The sequence below is a fragment of the Pleurodeles waltl genome, chromosome 3_1 (genome assembly GCF_031143425.1).
Source record: "Pleurodeles waltl isolate 20211129_DDA chromosome 3_1, aPleWal1.hap1.20221129, whole genome shotgun sequence".
NCBI lineage: Eukaryota > Metazoa > Chordata > Amphibia > Caudata > Salamandridae > Pleurodeles > Pleurodeles waltl.
This window is the reverse complement of record NC_090440.1, coordinates 1,599,204,802-1,599,229,377: the sequence shown is the minus strand read 5'-3', so window position 1 is coordinate 1,599,229,377 and position 24,576 is coordinate 1,599,204,802. Positions and strand designations below refer to the sequence as shown.

General features: G+C 39.9%; 1 long non-coding RNA gene across 1 annotated transcript; it reads right to left on the bottom strand.

Moving 5' to 3' along the window:
* Positions 1-754: 754 nt before the first annotated feature.
* LOC138283385 (uncharacterized) lies at positions 755-15,322 on the bottom strand. Its single transcript, XR_011201231.1, has 3 exons — positions 15,153-15,322; positions 13,547-13,699; positions 755-981 (listed from the first exon to the last, which is right to left on the bottom strand). It is a non-coding gene; the product is annotated as an uncharacterized lncRNA (long non-coding RNA).
* Positions 15,323-24,576: the final 9,254 nt, after the last annotated feature.

Sequence of the window (24,576 nt, the reverse complement as noted above, 5' to 3'; positions counted from 1 at the left end):
ACACACAGTTATAAGAATTCTGAGTTATGTTTGATTTAATGAAACAAATATTTAGCAATATTTGTTTTGCATGTTATCAGTTAATGTCAGGATTTTGTGCGAAGTGAATCCCGCTATCTCATTAATTGAGTTGATGAAACTAGCAAAAGACAAGAATATCACAGTGAGCTCAGAGTTCATTTGCAAAGTTAATGGGTCTGAGATGTGGTAAAATATGTAACACAGATGTAAAAAATGAAAAAATCAATAGACATTGACAATCTTTGGTATAGAATAGCATCACACTTATAAGGGAATTCCCTAGACAGTCAGAAATAACAGTGAAATGAACCTTTTCTTCACCATTGCTCAGAATATTAGTGATCAACTTCCTCTTCATCAGCATCAAAGTAAAGGCCACAAGTGAAATATTTACAAGATATCTCTTTCGGTGTTACGTTCACGCATATGGCTTGAAAGTCATTGGAGGTACGGTTGCTCAATGACTCCATTTCTACAGGAACACTAACCATTCCTGGACTTTTATTTAACAGACTAGTACATTCTGAGAGCTGTAGTCCTGGTTTATTTCAATTAAGCCAACTAGACTAAATATGCGTATTAGAATGGTTTGTAAACAGAAGTCAAGATCCTTGGTGACAGAATCTCTGAGTATCTTCATTAGAAGATTAGTTCAGATGTTCCACAGCAGGGGCAGGTAGAAAATCACAATTTTAATTAATACAGGGAGGCTGATATTATGCATGTACTCTTTATTGCCAACTCACAGTAGCAACTTGAACAAACATTTAGAACTCAGAATACAAATAATTTAAACATTCTACTCCATTATAGAAACCCAAGCCAGGTTGCCATTTTCCTTCTTTTTTGCTGCGAACTGTAAGAACAACATTCATCTTTAAGCTTGAACATCCTAAAGTGGAAAAGACCTTCTTCCAAAGTCTTCTGATTTCCTTATTTACTTCCTGAAGTCACCTCCTCCTGAAAAAATATAAAATAGATTATAGGGTGGGCATAACTCAGGGAGGGGTAATATCATCCTTCGTGTCTTTTAATAAAATCATGATTTTCTACCCACCCCTGCTGTGGAAAAATATGGATTTTATGGCAAGGCGCAGAGTCCAATATTATGCATGTTCAAAGCCTTGCCATAATATTCCTCAAAGCACACACCACTGGTTTGAAATAAAACTTTTTAAACACTAATTCTGTTGAACAATCCGCTGCAGCAAACATATTACTCAATCCACCTCCTGTCACCAAAGCCTTTGAAGCCATGGCCTCCCTTGCAGAATGTGCTCCAAACCTTGCAATATCTATTCTTTCCCTTTTCATAACTTCCTTAACCCATCTAGCTAACGTAGGGGTGGAGACAGCCTTAAAAGGATGCAGAAATGAAATTAACAACAGTGTCTCTTAATTACTTCTCAGACTCTCTATTCTCCTCTCATACTCACACAAACATCTCACTACACATAGGCCCTCATTATGACTTTGGCAGTCTCTGAGCGAGACCTCTAAAGCCATGGGTGGCAAAAGACTGACATTGCTGGCAGTCTTCCACCTACCATATAATGGGTACTGCCAGATTTCCACCACACTTTGTTTGGATATCCGGCAGTAGCAATGCTGGCGGGCGGTGGCGCACTAGGGTTGCTACCACCTGCACCGCCCCACCAGAAGGACGTAGCCAGCTGTATGAAGACCATTAATACCGCCTGACGGTGTCCTGCCGGCGGTGCGTTGCTGGTGGTGGCAGTGCCCCTTCCCATTCTCTGCCTGATGACCTCCTTGCCGGACAAAGTAAGCTGGGTGTCCGACAGGGGAGGAGGGTGGGGGGGTTGTTTGTGCATGTCTGAGTGTGTGGCGTCTGCGTGTGTTTATGCATGTGTGTGTGCTTGTGTGAATGCAACTGTGAGTGTTGTGGTGTATGTGTGGTTGTATATGTGTGAGTGAATGCATGCATGAATAATGAAGTGAGTGCATGTCAGTGTGTATGCGTGCCTGAATGCATGTGAGTACGTGTAAGTAAATGTGTAGATGGATGCGTGTGAGTGAATGCATGTCTGGAATTGTAGGTGAGTGGGTGTAAGCGTGGTGCATATGGGTGTGTGCATGTATGGGGGCGCCATGTGAGTGGGGGTGCTATGTGCATAGAGGGTTTGGGGGGCACTATGTGGGTAGGAGGGTGGGGGCACTGTGATAGGGAGGTGGGGGCTCAGGTGCTTGCTTGGAGGGAGTCGTCTATCGGTGACAGGGAAGGAATGTCCTGTCACTAGTAGTCCTACCACCATGGTTTGCATGGCGGTGCTACCGCCGCAGAAACCATGGCAGTGGGCCGGCTCCTAATACCGCCGGCGGTCCTCTGTGGACCGCCGGGTCGGAGATGAACATCTTCGGCCCGGCGATTCATACCACCATGGTGGTATGGGTGGAGATGTGGCGGCTTGGCAGTGGCCAACCTGCCACACTCATAATGTGGCGGTCCTCACCACCAGCCTGTTGGCGGTGATACCGCCAAATTAACCCTGGCGTTCTTCTGACCAACAGGGTCATAATGACCACCATAATCTCCTATTAGCTTCCAAATTTGGATAAAAAATTCCCCTTATATAGTCTTAGTCCTCTTTCTGATATTGAAACAAACTCCCTCTGTTAAATAACTTTGTGAAGTTTGTGAAGTTACCTTCAAGGCTTTAACATCTGACACCCTTCTAAAAGAAACTAGACAAAAAAAGCATTACTAACTAGAGTGACAGACTCTTTAAATCCAAAAACTAATTTTCTGTCCAACTCGCTTATTCCCTTAAAACTAGAGCCACATCCCACAAAGAAGAATGTTTTGGTACTGGAGGGTTCTTCAACGGTACACTCCTCAACAATCTTTTCCCCACATCCTGTTTACCCATGTGTAAACTGTTCACCAACTCATGACCTGCTGAAATCGCTGGCCTACAAATATTCATCGAACTGTACGAATTTTCCTCCAAGAAAAACTCTGTCAAAAAATTAACCAACTCTACCACGGGTACTGATATTGGATTCAAACTCTGAGAAACACACCAAAAACCCATATTTTTCATGCCAAACGGTGTGTGTTTGATGTTCCTGGAGCCCAAGACTCCTTGATGAGTTTTGAATCCTCTGCCAATAAACCTGACACCTGCCAAGCTCTCGCGAAATCAACCATCCAATCAACTGTCCCTGCAACATTAACTTGTGTCTCTCTCCCATTGAATCCACTAAGAGATCCAACAGTTCTGGCAAAAGAACTGGATTGTCTATCAACAACTCCATGATGTCTGGATACCAAACCTGGGATGGCCAAAACAGAGCTATTGGTACCATTTCTGCACACTCTTTTTTTACTTTCAACAATAAGCTTTACATCAACACAAACAGTGTGTGGCGGGGCTGAGTTCTCCGGTTGTTCGCCAAGTGAAGATGGAAAAACTTCCTAGTACACTTATAGGGGTGTAGTGGGCTACTCCCTGGGTGATAATGTGCCGGATAACTGAGGATTAGACTCAGAGTACATCTTTAGGATCAAAGTTTATTTTATTGTAAGTTTCATTTCTTTTTAGGTAAATGTAGGTGGCAGTGAGCGTAATGTACTTCTTAGATTCTTCTTGGTCTTTCCTCTTTTAATGTTCCAGAAGGTAATGGTGATCCAGGCCTCCCTCAAAGGAAAGAAGATAAAGAGGACTCTTGGTCAAGTAAGTGAATAAGGTATATATTTGTAAGACTAATTATTCAGGGAGGGGGAAGAAGGGTCCTGTGCACGTGAGGGAAGGGGGATAGGTTAGTGCCCAATCCCTCAAATACTCCATGAGTATGCTTGTGTATTTATGGGATATCACCCTTAGTTAGTCTCCCCTCTAGGTGCACTGTCTTTGCCTCTCCCCTCCCTCTCCTTATTTTCTTGGGCCACCAGTGCCAGCCCTGGCCATGTACCTTGTCAAGCCACATCCCTCCCAAGACATGGCTGGAGAATTTGGGGTGGTTTTGGGCTGCAGGGCCCTTCCTTGGGGAGTCTCCGTTGTCCCTGGAATCCCTTGTCTCCCCGTCTCTACCTTTTCGTCTCCTCCCGGTGGTATCTCCTTCTTCTCTCTCTCCACGTCTTCTTCTTTTCCCCTCTGCTGCTGCACTGTCTCCTTTTTATCATCATCCACCTCCCCCTGCTCCGAGACCTCCTTCAGCTTCCTCATGTTCTCCTCTATCTTCCGGGTCATCGGAATCCATGGGAAACTTCTGGGGAAGCCGCGCCTCTCCTGAGTGCCCCCAGGGTACTCCTGTGGTGCCCCTGGGGGATGATACGTAGAACCGATGTGTCATGCCTCAGACGGCTCTCAGTAACACAGTGGGAACTGCAAGCACCTCCCCAATGCTGCAGAAACATATGCACTGCCTCCACTTCTGGATCTGGCCTCTAACTGTAGTATCAGAACACTTGAGCATTCACCCTGTTTGTGAACAAATCCACCTTTAACTGTCCCCATCTGTTATTCAATGCTCTGAACACTTCCCTGTTCAACATCCAATCGATGAAATCCTTCAACTTCCTGGAATATCAATCTGCTACCATGTTGCTCATTCCTGGTATGTATTGAGCTGGAACCGTAATATCCTTGTTCAGACAAAAATGCCCAAAATCCTTTGCTAAATAAGCTAAAGCCTTTGATCGAGGCCCTCCAAACCTGTTGACATCTCTGACTACAGACACATTGGCCCTCATTACGACACTGGTGGGTCGGCGGTGAAGAACGCCAAATTACGAATTTAGCGGTTTGGTTGAAGCCAAACTGCTGATACTCCCTCGTCCCGCCGCTTTTCTGTGGTCTGCCTGGCTGGAGGTGAGCACCAGAAAAAGCTGGTAGTCTTGCATCCTGGAGACAGGAATAAGCATTCCTGTCGCTAGGATACCCTAGCACACACTTCCACATACCTGCACACATGCACTCACACACTTCTACACACAAACACCCCCCCAGTCACCCACGTAAATGCAACATACTTGCCCATTCACACTGATATACATACACAAAGACAGCTGACATGCATGCATTCACTATCCCTTGCCCCCTCCAGCGCATATACACATTCACAGCCCCCTCTCCTCTCACCCGCATGCATCCATTCGCGCCCCACCCCACCGCACAGACCCATTCACTCTCCCTTTCTGCACTGCACACATGCACTCACCCCATCCATCCGCATTCACCAACATACACACCCACCTTCCCCACATTCACGGCACTCACACATGCACTCACACACTTACACATGCACACACCTCCACCCCACTACCCTGTCAGATGATCACTTACCCCGTCTGTCGAGCAAGTTGTCAGGGATGGGACAGGTCCAGGCGCTTCCACCAAGAGCAGCGCCCCGCCATCAGGACACCGCCATGCCGTATTACAGGTCATAATACGGCATGCAGCATCCTTTTGGTGTGGCGGTGCCAGCGGTGGAACTGCCTCTTCCCTGCCGACCGCCAGCACGATTGCTGTCGGATTTTCACCCAATTTTGGGGAGAAATCTGATGGCAGTTATAATGCTACGGTCTTAAGACATGATGGCAGTCGTAATGCTACGGTCTTAAAACATGGCTTTGGCGGTCTTGTAAAAAGACCGCCAAAGTCGTAATGAGGGCCATTGCCCATCTTTAATAAAGAATTTCACCTGGTTTTTGACAAAACTGTTTATGGCAAAGGATCCCACCAATAACTTGAAGTAGTGAGTCTCTCCTTTTCCTGTACTGTCCATTTTACCCCTGTTGCAAGTGAACCACATCTTGCTCCCCAACCCTAAAGGCTGGCATACAATTCTATATTCTGGAATGTCACCACAAATAACCCTTCTATCCCAGGCTTCCAAATTTCCCAGCCACCACTCCAGTTCTCCTGTCATCTCTGCATCTAACTGTACCTTCTGTGAATATCTCACTCCTTTGCGTAAATATCTGGCTTTCAACCTCTGCAGAGCTCCATAACGCAAAGGGGCTGGAAAACTGCCTGTATTGATCCTGAAAGCAGACCCAGCATCCTGGCTATTTGATGTAAAGTTATCCACTGCCTGCAAATCTTTTTCACCTTCTCCAGAGATAACCTCAACACACTGTGCAACATCTAAATCCGAAACTCCAAAAACACCATCTCCTGAGCTCGATTCAGACAATATTTCTCTCTGTTCACTACACACCCCAGATTATCTAAAACGTGCACTGCCAGTTCTGTATGCTTCTGTGCCAGGTCCTTGCTCTCTGACATAATTACAATTTCATCAAAATACACTATTAATTAGACTCCTCTTGTCCGTAGCCAAGTCACAATTGGCCTCATCACCTTGGTGAAACACTAAGGAGCTGACGTCAAACCAAATGGAAGACTCTTGAATATCCACATTATCTCTTGCCAATGGAATTTTTTTTTAAATCCTCTGCTCCTTGCAAACTGGAACTGTAAATTACACATCCTTCAAGTCCAGAGGTGTTAACCAGTCTCCCTTCCTCAACAGGTTTCTCAGCATATGAATCCCTTTCATCTTGAAGTGTTTGTACTGAACCCAATCATTCACTTTTTTCAAGTTTATTACTGGCCTTATTTCTTTGGCCTTCTTCTCCACCAAAAATAAATTGCTCACAGACATCAACATCAGATTTTCTGTCTTCTCTATAGTTTCCTTGTTCTCTAGTCCCTTTACTCCCTGATGTACTAATCTTTCTTCTTTCTTTGGGAACCTTAGGCCTCTTGGCCAGTTACTTTGCACAGGAACCTCTACAAAGTCTATCCAATAGCCCTGCACTGTCCGCAACACTCAAAGATCTGCCATTATTGCTTCCTTTCTAAAAAATGGGCAAGTCTGTAACCCAAATTTTGCCAGGATACACAAAGAGTCATTTGCCAAACATACCTTGCTGCCTCCCTGCCCTTTATCCTCTAGATTGTCCTCGTCCCCTCTGTTTTTGGGGATACAAACCTATTGTTTGATATCCTAACGTTCTGTATCAGTGCAAGAACGATGCAGACGTGATCACAAATCCATGGCCGGGAAATCGACCCTGCATTCTCCCGACCCCGTTAAAAACCTTTCTGATGTCCTTCTGTACTATTTTATGGAATTAAAGCACCACTGGCATACCTTGATATTTCCTACACAAATTCCTCTCCAAAGAGCAGGCCTTTAGCCTCCTAACCCATTTCTTTACTTGCTAGCCCTGCTAGCTTACCATCAATCTTTATTAAAAGCCTTTTTCTTCGCTCTACACACAATGCTGCATGTGATCCCCATTAAACACATCGCTCGCTGCACCCATTGTTGCAGCTCCGATACATCCACAGCACTCTTCTTTAAATACATCTCTTTATACATGTCAAAAATGTGTGTGATGGGTCCCAATACATCTAACAGGTTAACCTTTTAATTTTTTAAGGCCAGATGTATCATCCATTTTTGCATTCGCAAATGGTGCGAAAGGCCGTTTGTGAATGCAAAAACGCCTTTCAGTATTTATGAAAGGCACTCGCAACGCAAATTTAAGGAATCAGTAAAATAGCGATTCCTTGCGATTTCTAAACCACATGTAACAAGCAATTCCTTAATTCGAATTTGGCATTAGGGAATCGCTACTACCACCAAGTTGAACTTGGTGGTAACCATGTGCAAATTTTAAAAATGCATTAAAAATGCATTTTTAAAATTGACATGTAATGCACACATGCTCCTTTGCTTGTGTGCGCCTTACATGTCCTTAAGAATTTTTTTGGAGTGAAGAGGAGGGGGCCTTAGGCCCCCAACACCCTGGGGTTTGCATTTCCCAAATTTGCGAATTCCAGTAATGAATCCGCAAATTGGGAAATGCAAAAAAACCACAAATATTGGGCTACAGGCCCATAGGTGCGAATGGGGCCGGTATCGCAATTTGTGATTCGGTAATAGCATTTGCAATTTTTAAGAAATCGCTATTACCGAATCCCAAATATGACATATAGCATTTTGCGAATCAGAAATAGCGATTTCTTAAAAATCGCTATTACTGAATCGCAAAAGGCTTTTTTGATACATCTGGCCCTTAATCCCTTGTCCAGACCTCTTCTGGAATCTCTTCCTGATTTTTCGGTAACAATAACATTTTAAAATCTATTTAAGGCGTAAAAGCCACCTTATTTGCCAAAGATGGTCTTGGACATTCAGACCAAATTCTTGTTCTAACCTCCTCAGGTAACTCCTGCCTAATCCAAAATTCTACATATTCCATCATATGTTGTCCCAGAACACATTGAGGGATTAATGTGTGTTGTATGGAATGTGGGTCAAACATATAATCCCCAGAAGGGATTCTTCACCTGTTACTTTTTCCCCTATTTCTTTCTGAAATCTTGTCCTTTCCATTTCTTCATCCTCTGTGTCTCCCAAATCAGAAGAACACAATATCACACTGTCTCCACTGCTGGAGGATTCATTACAGACCACCACTCTGTGATGCCTTTTTCCAGCTTTTATCGCCTTCTCATACAACTTCAACTGAGTTGCCCTCTGACTTTCTTTTGGACCATAATGTCCTTTTGTCTTAAAACCTTTCTCTTTTTGTATACGTTCCCTTTTCTGGGCCACCTTACGCCCCCATTTTCTCCACCTGTCTTAACAGCCGCATCCTCCACTGACCAAAACTGTTTGTCCTCAATATTATTTCCAAACTTAAATTCCACCCTCTCTATATAATCATCTACTTTTTCCCCAACTGGTTTGCCCATATAGAAACTGGCTTACTGACACATTCCAGAACCTTATCATCTATACTCTTCTCTGATGCACCATTACTCTCCATACTTATTTTATATATACAAGTAATCAATTGTCTACCAAAAATCTACAGCCTTTCAAATTCAAAATTAAAATATGAACTTTGTCCAATTTCCATTTCCTCAAAACATCAAATACAAGTGTTCCTCGTGTCACCTGCCTCAGTCCACGCTGACACGAAACTGACTAAAAATATTCTGCAAGCCTCTGTGAACTCTATTCTCTCCCAATACAAAATGGCCACCCACATTCTCCGATGTGCGAATGGCTGCTGCTGAAGCTTAAACCTTGACCGGGCTAGCGATTTCACCCAAGTGTTTGGAACCGAAGGTAAGTGCTGCCTTTCTGAAAACGTGTTCAAAATTTCCTAAAACAGGCCTAAATTCTGCTCATGTCAATCCTCCTATTCCTTTTTTCTTTAAGTTTGTGTTTATTTTAAAACAGCAAAAGAAAACATCTTAATACATAGGATTATATGCAAAAATTGATACGGCAAGAGATAGTAAACAATGAATATAATAAGAGATATAATGAATATAATTAAATACATTAAAAGAAAAATGAATTGCATCTATGTTGAAGAATAACGGAATTAGAAAAGGGTGAAAGGGGGAAGGGTAAGGAAAAGGGGAAAAAAAATATCTAATTGTATAGAAAGAATATAACAAAATATACATAAAAAACTGTAAACATTAGAACAAGCTAAGGATATTCGACTATAAACGTGCAATTTTAGCATATGAAGATATCAATATAAGGGGTTGAAACACAATTGCTTAGGTGGTTTTCTTGCTTCAGCGGAAACAGTGATAATTTTGCTTAAGGGTGTGGAGATTAGAGAAAGATAGTTAGTTAGTGGAAGCCACAATAAATCTCTCTTTATAGCCAATGAGACAGGGGAAACATAGCTAGTGTCCAATCTGTGATGAAAACAAACAGCATTCCACCAGGCTCGAAAAGTTACACAATTGGCTTGTTTCCAATTTGAAGTTATCAAATGCAATGTAACTGCTAACAGTTGATTTATCAGTTTATACTTCAAAGTTACATCAATGCTGTGTGAGGCCATACTACCAATAAAAATATTTGTGAGGGAAAAGGGGTCATTGATTGTAAAAATCTTGTAATTTGTCACCAGACTAATCTCCAGAAAAGGGAAATAGGAGGACATTCAAATAACATATGTTTTAGGTCTGCATATGGATGTGAACAAGACCAACAGGATGAGCTACTATCTGTAAAGAAGGAATTAAGTAATGTAGGAGTAAATAATAGCCTGTGGTAGACAAAATAAAGTGTTTGTGTAGTGTTAGCTGCTCGTGTAGATTTATGGATTTTAAGACATAATTTGTCCCATAGCGTGGTTGGCCAACATTCCGCTAAATCCTTTTCCCATGCCAATTCAGTCTTAGACTTAATTCTAACGAGGTCCAAATGCAGAGACTTGTAAATAGCAGATGCAGAGGCACTGGAGCGCAATAAGGAAAAAAGATCAGTCGACCAAGAAGGAGGAGAAGGTACAGATGATAAAGTAGAAATGTACTGAGTAATGGAGGTGTGTAAAAGTTTATACTGCGGTTTACATGTTGAGGGTAGGAAGTATGTCTCTTGACGATCCGTAAAAAATCTACCCTGATTATGAGTGAAAAGTTGTGATAACCAGTGTAGCCCTCTGGAGTGCCAAGATTTCCAATATATTGATCAATTGTTAATTTGTATTAGTTTATTATGCCAAATAGTTTGTTGTAAAAAGTTGGCACTTGAGGGATAGGTTGAAGGTAGTAGAGATGACAGGAGTTTGCGACCATGAGAAATAACTGGTGAACGGAATTGAGCTAAATTGGTTGTAAAAGCAAGAGATTCTTTAAAATCAAAAGGAGAAATAAGAAATTTCTCGAGTTGTAGCCATACTGGGTGTGTAAGGGTAAGTCAGAGGAGAGCCACCTAGCAGTTTGTTTTAAAGAGAAAGCGTGATGATATTTTTGAAAGTCAGGAAATCTAAGACCTCCATTTGACTTATCTTTTGTTTAAAAGAAACAATGCAATACGGGGGTTTTGCCTTTCCATAGGAATTTGGAAAGTAAAGAGTCTATTTTTTTTAAATAATAGAGAGGAATATGGACAGGAAGCATCGCAATTGTATATAGTACCATGGGGGAAAGCATAATTTTAACATAGTCAAGTCTGCCCCACCAGGAAAGAAAAAGCTGATGCCAACAAGAGATATTATCACTTAATGTTTTAAAAATGCTTTCAAAATTTAATTTTATTGTCTCACTAATAGTTTGTGAAAAACATAATCCTAAATATTTTTTTTTAAGGGCTGCCAAGTAAGTCCAGTGGAAATAAAAAGTTGCTTATGACACAAAACGTTTAAAGGTAATATATCACATTTATCAGAATTCAGTTTATAACCAGAAAATTGAGAGAAAGTTATAACCTGATGGAAAAGGGAAGGTAGAGAGGTAGTGGGATGAGAACAGTAAAAAAGAATATCGTCAGCATAGACCGACATTTTAATTTGTTGAGAACCTATTTGAAAACCTGAAATATGAGAATCTTGTCGAATTTTTGTAAGAAAAGGTTTAAGTGCTATGATAAACAATAGAGGGGATAAAGGGCAGCCTTGACGCACCCCCCTAAATGAGGGAAAATAATCAGAGAGCAAACCATTAACAAAAATGGTAGCTTTAGGGCCAGAATATAGTAAGGATATCGAATCAATTAGTTTGGGTAGAAGCCCAATCCACTTTAACGCTTGAAACATGAAGGTCCACTCCATCAAATGCTTTCTCAGCATCTAAGGCAATAGCTGCAACAGGGTGATTCAACGTAGAAGCCTTGGCAAGAATATTAAAAAGAACTCGGGTATTATCAGAGGCTAAACGGCCTTTAACAAAGCCCAACTGTTCGGGCCTATAAGATCAGGTAAGATTGGATCAATTCGTAGAGCCAAGGTTTTTGCAAACATTTTATAATCTGTATTACCTAGAGAAATGGGACGATAATTTTTACAAAGTGTGCAATCCTTACTATCTTTTGGGATTAAACAAATCATAGCCTCCTGAAAGGTACCGTGGGACGAGCCGGTTTTGACGAAAGAATTAAATAATTGCAGAAGGTTAGGTAAAAGAGATTTCGCAAAGTGACTATAAAATTCAATAGTAAACCGATCAGGACCAGGGCCTTTCGCTCTGCGAAGAACAGAAATTGCTTGAGATAATTCTGAGAGTGTAATATCTGAACCAAGTGAATCTAAATCAATATGTTATGAGGAGGGAGGGGTAATAGATTGAAAGTATGTTGATAAATCTGGTTGGGATGAGTGAGTGTCAGAAGAATATAAATTGACGTAAAAACTAACAAATTCCTGCATGATATCTTTATCTTTCTAAATAACATTTCCAGTTGAATTTCTTAGGGATTCTATTTTAGTCCTCTCTCTCCTGACTTTTAGATAATTAGCAAGTAACTTTCCCATTTTGTTTTGGCCCCCATAATATCTATTAAATGTAAATTTGGCTTCAATAAGAGAACCTAATGATGTTTCACTATTAGAATGAGAGTAATCATTTTCCAGTTTTTTGATTTTTTTAAGCAATTGCTCAGTGTGGGTTTCTATATATTTTTTCTTGGAGGAAACAAATTTGATTATAAAGTCTCTGGCTGCTGCTTTAAAAGAGTCCTAAATGGAAACAAAAGAAGTGTCAAATGTAGTATTTAAAGTAAAGAATTCATTGGTAAAGGTTTCAAATTCAGAAGTGAATTTAGAGTCTGAAAGAAGTGTGTTGTTAAAATGCCATCTGCCTGCATGAGGTGAAAAGGAAATAAGGTCAATATCTGTATAAACTGGGGCATGAGCTGAAATCAAAATGGAGCCTATGTCTGAATAGAGAACATTTTGGGTAAGAGATTTACTGAAGAAGAGATAATCTATCTGAGATTGTGAGTGATGTGGGTGTGAATAAAAAGTATATTCAGAGAGGTCTGGATGACATAATCTCCAAATGAGAATGCATCCTGGAATGGACAAACTTAACTGTTGAGCATCGATCCTGTACAGGATCCAGAATTTGATTACAATCTCCACCATATATAACATATTCCTTATCACACAAATGTAATTTATCTGATATAGTGGACCAAAATATATTGTCTACCGAAACCGGGCCATACACATTAAAAATAGTCAGAGGTATATTATTTATCAGGAGTTTCACAATAATCTAGCGACCCTCAGAATCAGTTTCCTGGTGAACTAACGTGAGATGCAACTTTTTAGGGCAAAGAATCACTACTCCGTTATTCTTCCTCAGGGCATGAGAAGCAAACACATTACCAACCCAACATTTTTTCAATTTAATAACTTCTATTTTGAGAAAGGTGCGACTCCTGAAGAAGTGTGACATCTGTTTTTAGTTTGGCTAAATGAGATAACACTCTTTGGCGCTTGATAGGATTACTTAGACTTTGATATTCCAAGTAGTAATCCTGAATGTTACAGAAACACATTAGTGAGTACATATTGTATGTTTACAGTATCATACAATTTTGCAAGAAAAAATTGAGAATATAAAGAATAAAGAAGTTGATGAATAAAGAGGAAAAAAAGAGGAAAGGACTGAGGGAAAGAAAATAAGAAAAGGTAAGAGATAGGCTAGAAACATGAGGTAAAAAGATAAAAAATTGCAAAGATCAAAGAGACAGTACAAGTCAAACAATTGACGACTGAAAGACATACCTTCAAAATACAGAACAAAGGGGAGGGTGGCAACACCAGAAGATGACGACGACCACCATCAAGGACCACAGAAATGAAAGGTCGGCCTCAACTTTGTAAGAAGATGTCAACATGAAAGGTGATAAACAGGAAACAAGACGTGAGGACATACACCTATAATAAAAGATAAAAGAGAATATTGAATGAAGATTATAGCAATGGGAAAAAACTATAGAAACAATTGATAATCTTAAGAATAAGTCATGTTAAGCAACTTTTGAAGTATCCATCTCCTCAGCTCTATGTTGTTGTAAGAATCGTTTAAGTGCACCCGGATCGATGAAAGTAGTTGTTTTTTCTTTATATGTCACCTTGAATAAACATGGATGAAGAAGTCCGAATCTGGCATTTATGGCTCTCAATTGAGGATGCATGTCCAAAAATTTCTTGCGCGATCAGCTGTAGCTTTGGCAACATCTTGAGAGAAGTACAGTCTATGACCGTTCCAAATTATTTGTTTTTTAGCCTTTACGACAGACAGGACTTGAAGTAAATCTGTGTATTGCAAAAAGAAAATAATGACTCCTCGAGGTTTATTAGACATTTTCGGACCCAGCCTGTGAGCACTCTTGATATTTAAGGAATTGTTTGATGACAAATTCAGTAGTAGTAGTTTTAGGAGAAAGGTTTGAAAATAGGTCGTCGGATTTGAGCCCTCTGTGTTTTCAGGAAAACCATACAGGCGTAGATTGTTTCTTCGATTTCTGTTTTCAAGTTCCTCAGTATGCCTTTTAAGTAGTGAAATTTCAGATTCCAGGTTTGAAATACGCAAAACTACTTGTTGAAGATTTTCTTTTTTCTGTTCTACCAGCAAAACTCGCGATTCCAAGGAAGACCATTTATCATCTAAGTTCTGCAAGGTTTTTGTGGTTTCTGCCATAAAGGGTTTCAACGCACGGATTTCTTCTAAAATCATATCCATAGAGGTTGATGAGGACTTCCCCGGGGAAGGAGGATCCTTTTTAGGTCGTTTGTTTAAACCTGTTGGTAATTTGTTTAAAGAGGTCATTTTTGGAATGGTTCCTGAGTGGGGCTCAGATTTGAACGAGGCGTGTCATCCATGTTGTCTCCGTTAGAGTCTGAATTGGACTGCGGAGTAACTAGAGGAATGATAGGAGGATTAAGACTCCTTATTTTTCCCATAAGTTTCCATTTGGAGCGGAAGAATGGGCAAAACAAGAACAAAATGCACTTGGGATGTAGTGGGAATCAACGCTTGCCCAAAAACAAAAACAAAAATAAATGTTTTGTGACCAAGTTCGGTAAAAATAGTTAATAAAAAATCAGCTTAATTTTAACAAGCATTGTAGAGAAAACGTCTCCAAGATGAAGGAGAAAATAGAGAAAACAATGCTTTTCTTATTTCACAGGCAAATATAGAAAAACAAATAACCAAGTGCATTTGCCACAACTGAAAGCAAAAAGTAGATCAAACTGGAGCAGTTCTGAGGAGAAAACACACTCGTCAGCATTTAAAATGGCGGACGTGTCTCCACTCGTCAGGAAAATCCCCAGGGCCAGCCACACAGCAAATATAAATGATTAAAAAGTCGCTCCTGCGACTCACCAATACATCCGGAGGAGAAGAGCGTTCGTCTCCTCCATGAAAGAAATGTCTAGTGGCATCTGTGGAATGTGAGGCCTCCTTCGTCCTCGGAGCCTCGACGCTACTCCGCCATCTAGGACAGAGCCGTAACCACGCCCCCCTCCATCCTCCTATTCCTGACATCCTCTGATGTGCTTCATGCTGTAAACCTTCCACATCTCACTACTTGAATTCCACGCGCCCAACCTGCCTTCAAAGAAGGAGCTCTGCTGACACTTGAATAAACAAACTGTGCCTCACGCTGTAAACCTTGAACATTTAAACACAGAAAACTTCACACACCTCACCACATGCTTGACCTGCCCTCAAAGAAGTAACCCCAAAATGCGCTTGTCTGACAAACGACCAGCCCATTTAAAAAGCATGTTACATAATTACCATAACATCTAGGAATAGACCCCGCCTAAGCCTCTTCTATAAATCTATATTGACATATTTCATCTATGTCTCTCACAAGCGACTTTCATTGCTATATCAACCTCTCTCTGGCATGTCATTTCCTAACTGAAAAATTCCCACGTGCTTCAACAAACATCTCCCTTCACCATGCCCCAATGTGAATTGATCAAACACTAAATCACACACCTTAGTTGTAGCATTCAAAAACACAAATTACATCTTGCTCATACTAACTTGTCACAGCCTAATTCGACATGTTCAAATCTCTTGTGCTTATTTTGATAGTGAGCAGCAACAAAGAAGGAAGATGACTGCCTGGCTTGGGCTTATAAAATGGAGTAGAATGTTAAAAATATTTGTATTCTAAGTTCTAACTGTTTGTTCAAGTTGCTGCTGTGAGTTGGCAATGAAGAGGACATGTCACACTGAAATAAGCATGTTGTCCCCATTGTTTAAATGCATATATTAATGTCAAAGTACTTAGAAAGTTGAATCCCAGAGAGAGCCCCCAGGATTTTGCAGCTTTGGAGGTCAAATTTTGCACCCGAAAAAAGTTAACTTTGTGGCCCAAAACCTCAAAACTTGTGTTCTTTTTGAGGTGGGTAAAAATGTGCCTGCCACAAAAATACTGGAAGGCCTGTGCTTTTTCACAGCTGGAGACTGTGCTATGTCACAATCTGTGACCTTGCACAGTCTCCAGCAGTACAGTGCCTCAGTTTTAGGGTGTCTGATACCAAAGAGAGCAGGTTACAGTATGAAACCTGCTCTTTCTGGCATAAGACAACCTGAGTGTGTGGGGCAGCACGAGCTGGGGAGAGGCAGCAGTGAAAGTTGGGGGCATGTAGAAAATGCTAAAAAAAGAAAAGACATTTGGTGTGGTGGGACTAAAGATTAACAGAAGACCAGAGGGGGTCTAAGGAGAGGACTGCAATGGAAGGTGGAGTGCAGGATAGCCTTTCAATGGCCTGTGGAGTCCGCAGTGGGCACATAAAGGTGTCATGTGGGCTGCAGGTTAATTGCACAGGTGGGGGCTCTGTGCATTTGAAAGGTAGGCAACAGAAAAAAGTTAACACCTCTGCTCCAGCTATACTGTTGTTCACCATCCTTTACTGGCTCAGTGGCAACTAAGAGCCAATAAAGAGAGGGTCAACTGCGTGTAAATATTTTTCACACATTTTGTGGGAACTTTTGTGAAAATCACAGGATTTTTACACAAAAATGCAGATTTCGTGATTTTTTGTAAATTGTGAAATCGCAAAATACTGGGGGTCTGCCTAGATAAAAATTAGCTAAGCATTGTTGGAAGGAGGGAACGATCTAACATTATATATGGAAGAAGAATGTAAGCAAAGGCAGTGAGTTTAGTTTGAGGATGCAACTCAGGTTGATTTGACAGCCAGATATGTGGTATCTTTTTGCTTAAGTGGATGATGGTATCCTTTTTCTCAATTGGATGAGACACCCCTAAAAAAGGTGGTGTCAAACTTTCAGTTCTTTTCTGAAATGCAAGAGGGAAGGAGCAAGAGGTGTGTTTATGAATGAACTTCCAGATCCTGGGACATGCCTTGAGAAGGCTTCTTTTATCTTTATGTTTTTAGCTTTTCTGCATCATTGCTGTCTTTAGTGAAAATTGATTGTTAGAAATCCTTATATCAAAAGAGTCAGTACATACTTAGTTCTTCCTTGGCCAATATCAATACCAGTAATACCTACATCATTTTAAGTTAATATTATTGTTTTATATCACTATACAGTATTGTCCTGATGAAGACCACTTAGAAAAAACAACTAGGGTTGAAATGCATCAGTGCTTTACACAAGTCACACCCACAATTTGATGAATATATCTTTAATAAGCAACTAGATCGGTTAATGCATTAGAAAAAGAATATTAGATGTTTGCAACAAGAAGAATGTGAGCTTTAGGGTCGCTTATTATCTAAAACAAACTCGGTTATTTGTGTCAACTACATTAATTAATCAGATTGCAATGTATTATTTGTGTATGTGATTGTTGTGTACTACAACATAATAAATTATGAAATGTTAATGTTTTGTTTACTTTCAAAAGATCACAAAAGGGTAATGGTTTTCATATTTAACAAGTCCTAAACTTGCTCGTAAATGGGCAATTATTAAAATACTCATATGTGCGCTAGACTGAGCTTTGGTTAACGATATCACACGGGGACAGTGAAAGTGTGAATTTTTCAATGAAAATATGACACAGAAAATACATAAAATATTTTTCCTAATTTGTGCGAGCCACTTCCTTCCAGGGCCTTTGCTATTACAGGTTTATGACCCAGTCTCGTGGGACTACTAGATAGCCTATACTTTAAACAAGTATGTAAGAAAAAGCTAAACTTTTACTTTACTAATTACATTTCTAAAATTATACTTTTTAAAAGGTGTATTGCATTCTTCATAGGTGGGATATGTTGTACGTTTACTTCCGTGGAGTTATGTATTTTTCAGACTCTAATAAGAAGATTTAAAACACAATTGCCCTTTTCTTGCTACACATTTATGTTTCTACTTATGACTGGCATTGTTCTTAGAATTATATGTACTAAAGTTAACAGCTGACTTTGATTTACTTGTTTCCTTTATGAGAACCATTAATGACATTCTGGCTGCTTTCCACATTGAAAACTGTGGTATTTATGAAAAATATGGGATTCATAAAAAATGATTTTAAAAAAGCCTTATATGTTGTGCAATACAGATTGTTGGCGAGTATCTGAGAAAAGCATTTCGAGTCAGTACAGAGGTCAGGATTGCGAAAAATCTACAGGTTGAAACAGAAAATCCAAGTACAGCCTGTTTAAGACAACATTTTGAAGTCGTTATCTAAACAGAAAATCAGCGAAGCTGTCAATTCAGCAGGCCTCGGGCAATCCAAACGTGTTGACGTGACACCAGTGCTTAGAATTAGGCCACGTCACCCCTTTCAGTGCATCTAACGTACATTCTAAGTTGTGAAAGTCTTGAATCCCATTGCAAATAAGCTAAACGCATAGACTAAGTGCAATTGGTTATTCAGGGAAAGCAATGTGTGCAAATTCAGACAGTACTTCATAATCACCAGAAGAAATAATAGTTGGAACCCTTCCTTTTACCTGACGTTTTCTACTCCGGTGCATGAATGGCATTAAAAATTGCGAGGAGCCTTTCAAGAGCTCCTGTGAAGAAAAGTGCGTTCACAAATAGTTGTATCTCACTGACAACACAATGAGGCCGAAGAGAATGTGTGGTATACATGTTTACTCTATATTGTGTCCATAGCTATCTTTTCATCAATGCAGAAGGAAATCTTGAATAATTGGCACGTCATTCATCGCAGGTCATGTTGCAGGAATGCTTCGTGGTTTCGCAAGTCCGGAACACGAGACCCGAAGAGCAGGCAATATGACAAGGTGATGTGGTTTTAAGGCATACTTGCTTGGAGAGAAGTATGAGCCCGTGCTGAGGAGAAATGCGATAGCTTGCCACTGGCAAGGAAATACCAGAGGACAAAGGGGTGACTTATACGACTTCATTTATTTATTTGACAGGAGTCGTGACAGGATGGAGAAATGTATCAATCTTCAGCAGAGACACTAAAGAACACGTCAAAGTTGTGAGTGGTGTCTCACATGCTAAGGAATGACAACTGATAAAACTTTAATTCCCATAAACACATCCAAAATATATACGTTGCTATTCATTTGTAGGACCGGCCAGTCTTTTTTACGTGGATGAAATAACCGCCTCACAAATATTATATTAGTCTCTGGAAAATGCATGCAAATCAAATGTCAATGTATCATGCGGTTTGCAACAGAAATGTCCCCTGCGTACATGTGCCAAACAAGCTAGTTAGGCTACACACTCATTTGCCGGCCCCTGCCATGTATAAAAAATAACATTTGTTGGATTTACACAGTAGCATTGGTTAGCGAATTCTTTATGAGATATGTTTGCAACTATTGTTACAGTTGCTGTTGCTGTGGTGATGATGTTGACTGTGATCACATCTGTTTTGGATGCTGTGAGCCCTGCTATGCTCAAAGCTCTGATGATATATGTTGTGTTGGTAACTGTGGTCTCTGCTGTTAGGCATCTGTGGTCGCTACTGTGGCTCCTCCTGCGCCTGCAGTTGAGATTGCTGCTGTGGAGGTGGCTATTGCAGGAACCAGTAAAGCTCCTCTGATGGCAGGAGTTGATGCAGCAATGGCCCCTGTTGTTGTGGTAGATGTTGTTCCAGCTATCCATGCTCTGGTTACAACTGTGGTTTTCCTGCTTTCCTGCAAGCTGTTGTTCTACCTACTATCGTGGCAGGTGTGGGCAATGTTGGTACTTTTGCGGTTACAGCATATGCTGCAAGTATGGTCCTTGCTTTGCTGGTAGTTTCTGCCCCCCGCCATGAAGGCAGATGTAATAGTAGTTGCTGTTGCCATCTCTGTTGTGATGGTAGTATTTGCTGTGGTATCAGTTGTAGTAGTTGCTTTAGTGCTCTGCTATTGTTCTTGCTGTTTTCCCTGCTATCTTTGCGGATTTTATTTTTGCTGTGAATGATGCTGTGGTTTAGATAGTGGTTTCTGTTATATTTGGAACTATGGTAGAAACTTTCATCACAGCTGTGGTCCTTCCAGTGCTCCCTGCTATTGTTGTTACTTCGATAATAGAATAATTGCTGCTGCTATGGATAGAGCTGTGGCCCTTCCTGTTGCTGCTGTGTTCACTGGTGTGGTTAAATCTTTTGTTTCTGTTGTTGTTCTGTCTTGGTGATAGCTGTGATTGATGCTTTGGTCTTTTCTGTTGTTAATTCTGTTATCACCACTCTGGTTGCTGCTGTGGTGCAGCTTTAGAAACTCCTGTGGTACCTGCTTTTATTACAACTTTTTACTGCTGTGATCCATGCTGTGCTTAAAACTGTTGTTGCTGCCCTGAGAGCTTTTGTTGCTGTCGTTGTGGTTGTCTGTAAGCTTTCAAAAGCTGCAAAAGAAATTGAATACTTCAGAATTGAAGCTAGATTGATGGATGTCATTGTCTTTTTATTTATATTCACTCGAATGGGTGCAGTGGAGGAAGGGCACTTCCAAAGAGCTGGCCTCTGAACATCATTGATTAATAGACCCTTTGATCAACCTTTGCTGTGAAGGGCTAAAGGCTGGGCAAGTAGGGCATTGTTTGATCATGGAGGGATGGATGGAGGGCCTCACCACAAGCAAGATCCCACAGATAAACTACACTGTGCATGGCCAAAGTCAGAGGCAGGGTCGAGTAAAAGCTTCCACAACTTATGTTGCACCTAGCCAATCAGGATTGACTAGTCCACTTTAAATTAGCCAATCAAGGGTCTTAATATACCAAACTTTTTATCCCCTTCATACCTAATCCAAGCCCACATTTAAATAGTAATTTACCAGAAATTACTGAATTGTTTTGCACAAAATTACAAAAAGCCATCTTTATGAGTAAATTTGAAACATTTTGGCACTGTTGGTATAGTTCCATTCAGTCATTTGTTTTTGTAGCAGAGAGCAAAGCTTCCAAGAGGAATTGACTTTTTAAACATTGGAATACACGTCTTTATCTTTGACCACGCTTGATAGATCAGTGCAAACATTTCCATTAGGAGGCCGAGGGGAATTAACTTTCTTTTGGAAGGGTTCATGCAAATTTGTCAAACAACAGAAAAGTTATTAGCAAAACAAAAAAGCCTCTTTCTATGGAAACTTTGACCTAACTATAACTACACAGTGGTGGTTGTGTTTGACATACCTTTTATTTATAACACTATAACTATACAGAAGAGACTGCTGCTGCGCTATTATGTGTGTGTTTGTGGGTGTGTGTGTTTGTGTCTAATACAGTTGAAGTTGTCATTTTGTAGATATAATTAGGTCATATTTTACACAGGAGGAATGTTTTTTGTTTCGTCAATGACTATGAGGCCATTTGATGATATTCTTGAAACTTTCCAAAACAAATGTTCACCCACCTCAGCTCCTTCAAGCAAAGTTTTGCTTTGATCTGTCAAGCGGGGCCATGAAAATTTTGGTTTACCCATGTTAATTCCCATAGAAAATTTTGAGAAGCGATACAGAAAAATAGCTAAACGGAATTAAAGCAAATTTGGCCAAAAATGAGAACTTTACCGAAAAAGCTTTGCTTTTTGTGATTTGGTGTTAAATCTGTTCTCCCCTTTTCAAGAAATTTGCATTTAAAGAGGTGCTCACGGTGATCATAAAGGAGATAAAAATATGTGAATCTGGATTCTTGGTGTTCAGATGGGCTTTGATTGACCACTTTAAATGGGACTAACCAATCCTGATTGCTGGTCACAACTGAACAACATGTTTTGGCAGCCATTACAGGGCTCAGAGACATTGGTCTTGCATCCTGAAATTAACTTACAAAATATAAGGGGCAGGGTAAGCACACTCCAACAGCAAGGGGCATGTGAGGGTGGGTGTCCCAAAGGGACACGTTGTGTCAGCCAATACAGGGCTCAGGGAAATTGTTTCTATTGAAAAGCAAAGTACAGAAAATCTGTTTTTGAGGGTTACAAAAACGATTGTGATAACATACTTTAGTCTCAATATAAATAATTTATTGATGGGAGCATGCTTATTTTAGGAATTGAGCTTTGTTCTAAGGTGACTTTATCCTGCAATAAATGCTGATCCTCTGCTGTGATTTGATGAACCATGTTTGAGAGAAACATGTTTTGTCTCATGATATTCTCTTAAAAGGTAAATAAAGTGCTCCTGAAGCAAAAATGACAGCATATAGTCTGTGAAGTTGTACTATCTTCCTCAGCCACATCAGAATTAAGTCTGACATTCTGAGCAAAGTCTGTACTTCTAACAGCGGCAGCCTGTGTCCCCATTATTTTATTGCAGCTTCCCATAGCGTTTAAATGAATAATTAGAGCACTAACATTTTGTTTTTAAAAACCTAAAGCATTTCCTTGAGAAATTTATCATAGAAATATTCACTAGTGCTCTAAAAAGTTAACATGAGGACATATTTAAAGCATTTCTTTGATAAATGTATCATAGAAATATTCAATAGTGCTCTAAAAAGCTAACATGAGGACATATTTTCTATTAGTTCTGTAATATCTCCCTCATCCATTTCGGTAAAACATTCCAACATACAGACTGAACACCAGCAGCAGCAGATGTTTGCCAGTTAGTGCCCTAGTAATCAACTGCAGTTTCTACTGAATCCTAATGATCAACTAGAGCTTTAACATCCTGGATTTATGACAAAATAGTGGCACACCTGAACACCATCTTGACGAATTAAAGCGATAATCCTGAAAACATTTTCTACAGAGGATAATTCAGTAAATGAAGAAAAAAGGGTTCCTTTTTGTTATAGAAATCATGGTTAGTTCTCTAGAGAGCTAAAATGAGGTTAGACTTTCTCTAAGTACTCAAATATTTCCCTCATCGATGTCAGTAAAACATTTTGATATGAAAGTCACTTCCAACACCAGTAGGATTCTATCATTTAACTCTATAGTAATTAACTGTAGCGTCACAACAGAGTTCTCATGTATAACTAGTGCAATAATATTTTGTATTCAAGATAAAAGTAAAGCACTCATGAATGGTGTTTTTTGTAAAGGGTGCAGTTGGATTTGAAGCAATTCCTGAAGAGCAGCCAAAAGTGAATGAGCATTAAGATGCTAAAGCAGGCATGAAACCAGAGGGTTATAAATGTAAGGGATGGTGTGGGTTTTTAGTACTTTGCGGAATAATGTATTTTTACAGGAATGAGAATATTTAAAGAGAGAGGGAGAGAGAGACGTGTGCATACAAAAAGCATCCCCTTTTCACATGTGTTTAATATATTTTCACTGAAAAAAGGTTAAAGTGACGTTATAGTTAAGTATTCTAATAATATATTGGCTTACGTAAAAAAAAAACTACAAGTTCATGGAAAAACCAAAGGTAAAAGTGATGTTATGATGAGGTGTTGAAATAATTGAAGAAATAATGTTTAAAAAACAAAAACCCTTTGAAATTCACCTCTTATAGTTTAATGACCTAACTATAATGTGCGCCACCATTCTGCTCTCACATATTACATCACACATGACATGTTGAATGGCATTATTGATGACATCAATGATTACATCTCAAATGACTTCATTGAAATAACTGATGGCATCAGTGATAACACTACAGTTATGTGCAGCATAGAGTTATTAAATGTACACATTTGGGTCAGTAGCACAGAAACAGCATAAGACCTGGAGACAAGAGTAATTGCACATTTTTAAAGTTATGGTGCACTATTTACATCACTGCAGTTTGGCGTGGAACAAGTACTCGATGTAAAAGGCTGAGTGTACCTGATGTGGATTGCAGAAGTATGTTTGAAAGACGGTTGTGGTTTCAAGCAACAGCCTGCTCTCGTCAGTGAGAAAGGCCAAAGTTGTTGTTCACAATACATTAACTATGACTGGATATCTAGGGACGTGACCACGTTAAATAACTGTAATACATAGTTATATACAACGTTTATAAGCTGAGCATGTAAGTTTCCAGAACTTCACTAAAAATTTTCAGGCAGTGAAGATTTTTGAATAATATAGGAGTGTACCATTTAGCAGTGCTTTATTTCAAGTTTGTGTTTTAATCATAGCTGTAAGGTTGTAAACTATTATGCTCATCAGGTCTGACGTGTTGTTAGAGTGGCAAATATCTGTCAACCTCTTGACTTAAAATCGCAGGTATAGAAAAAAAACAAAGGTTACAGGGATATTATAGTTAGGTTCAGATTTTACACACACAAAACCATAGAAACTCAGCAGTTATAGTTACAGTTGTCTGAAGTAACCATAGCACGTACCCAAGGGTAACTATAACTTGCGCCCCCGCCATTCACAGTTTTCTCATCAATAATTTCACTGATATTATCAATGATGTCATAAAAGATGTCATAATTGATGAAATGTGTAGGGTAATTATCAGTGCATGGC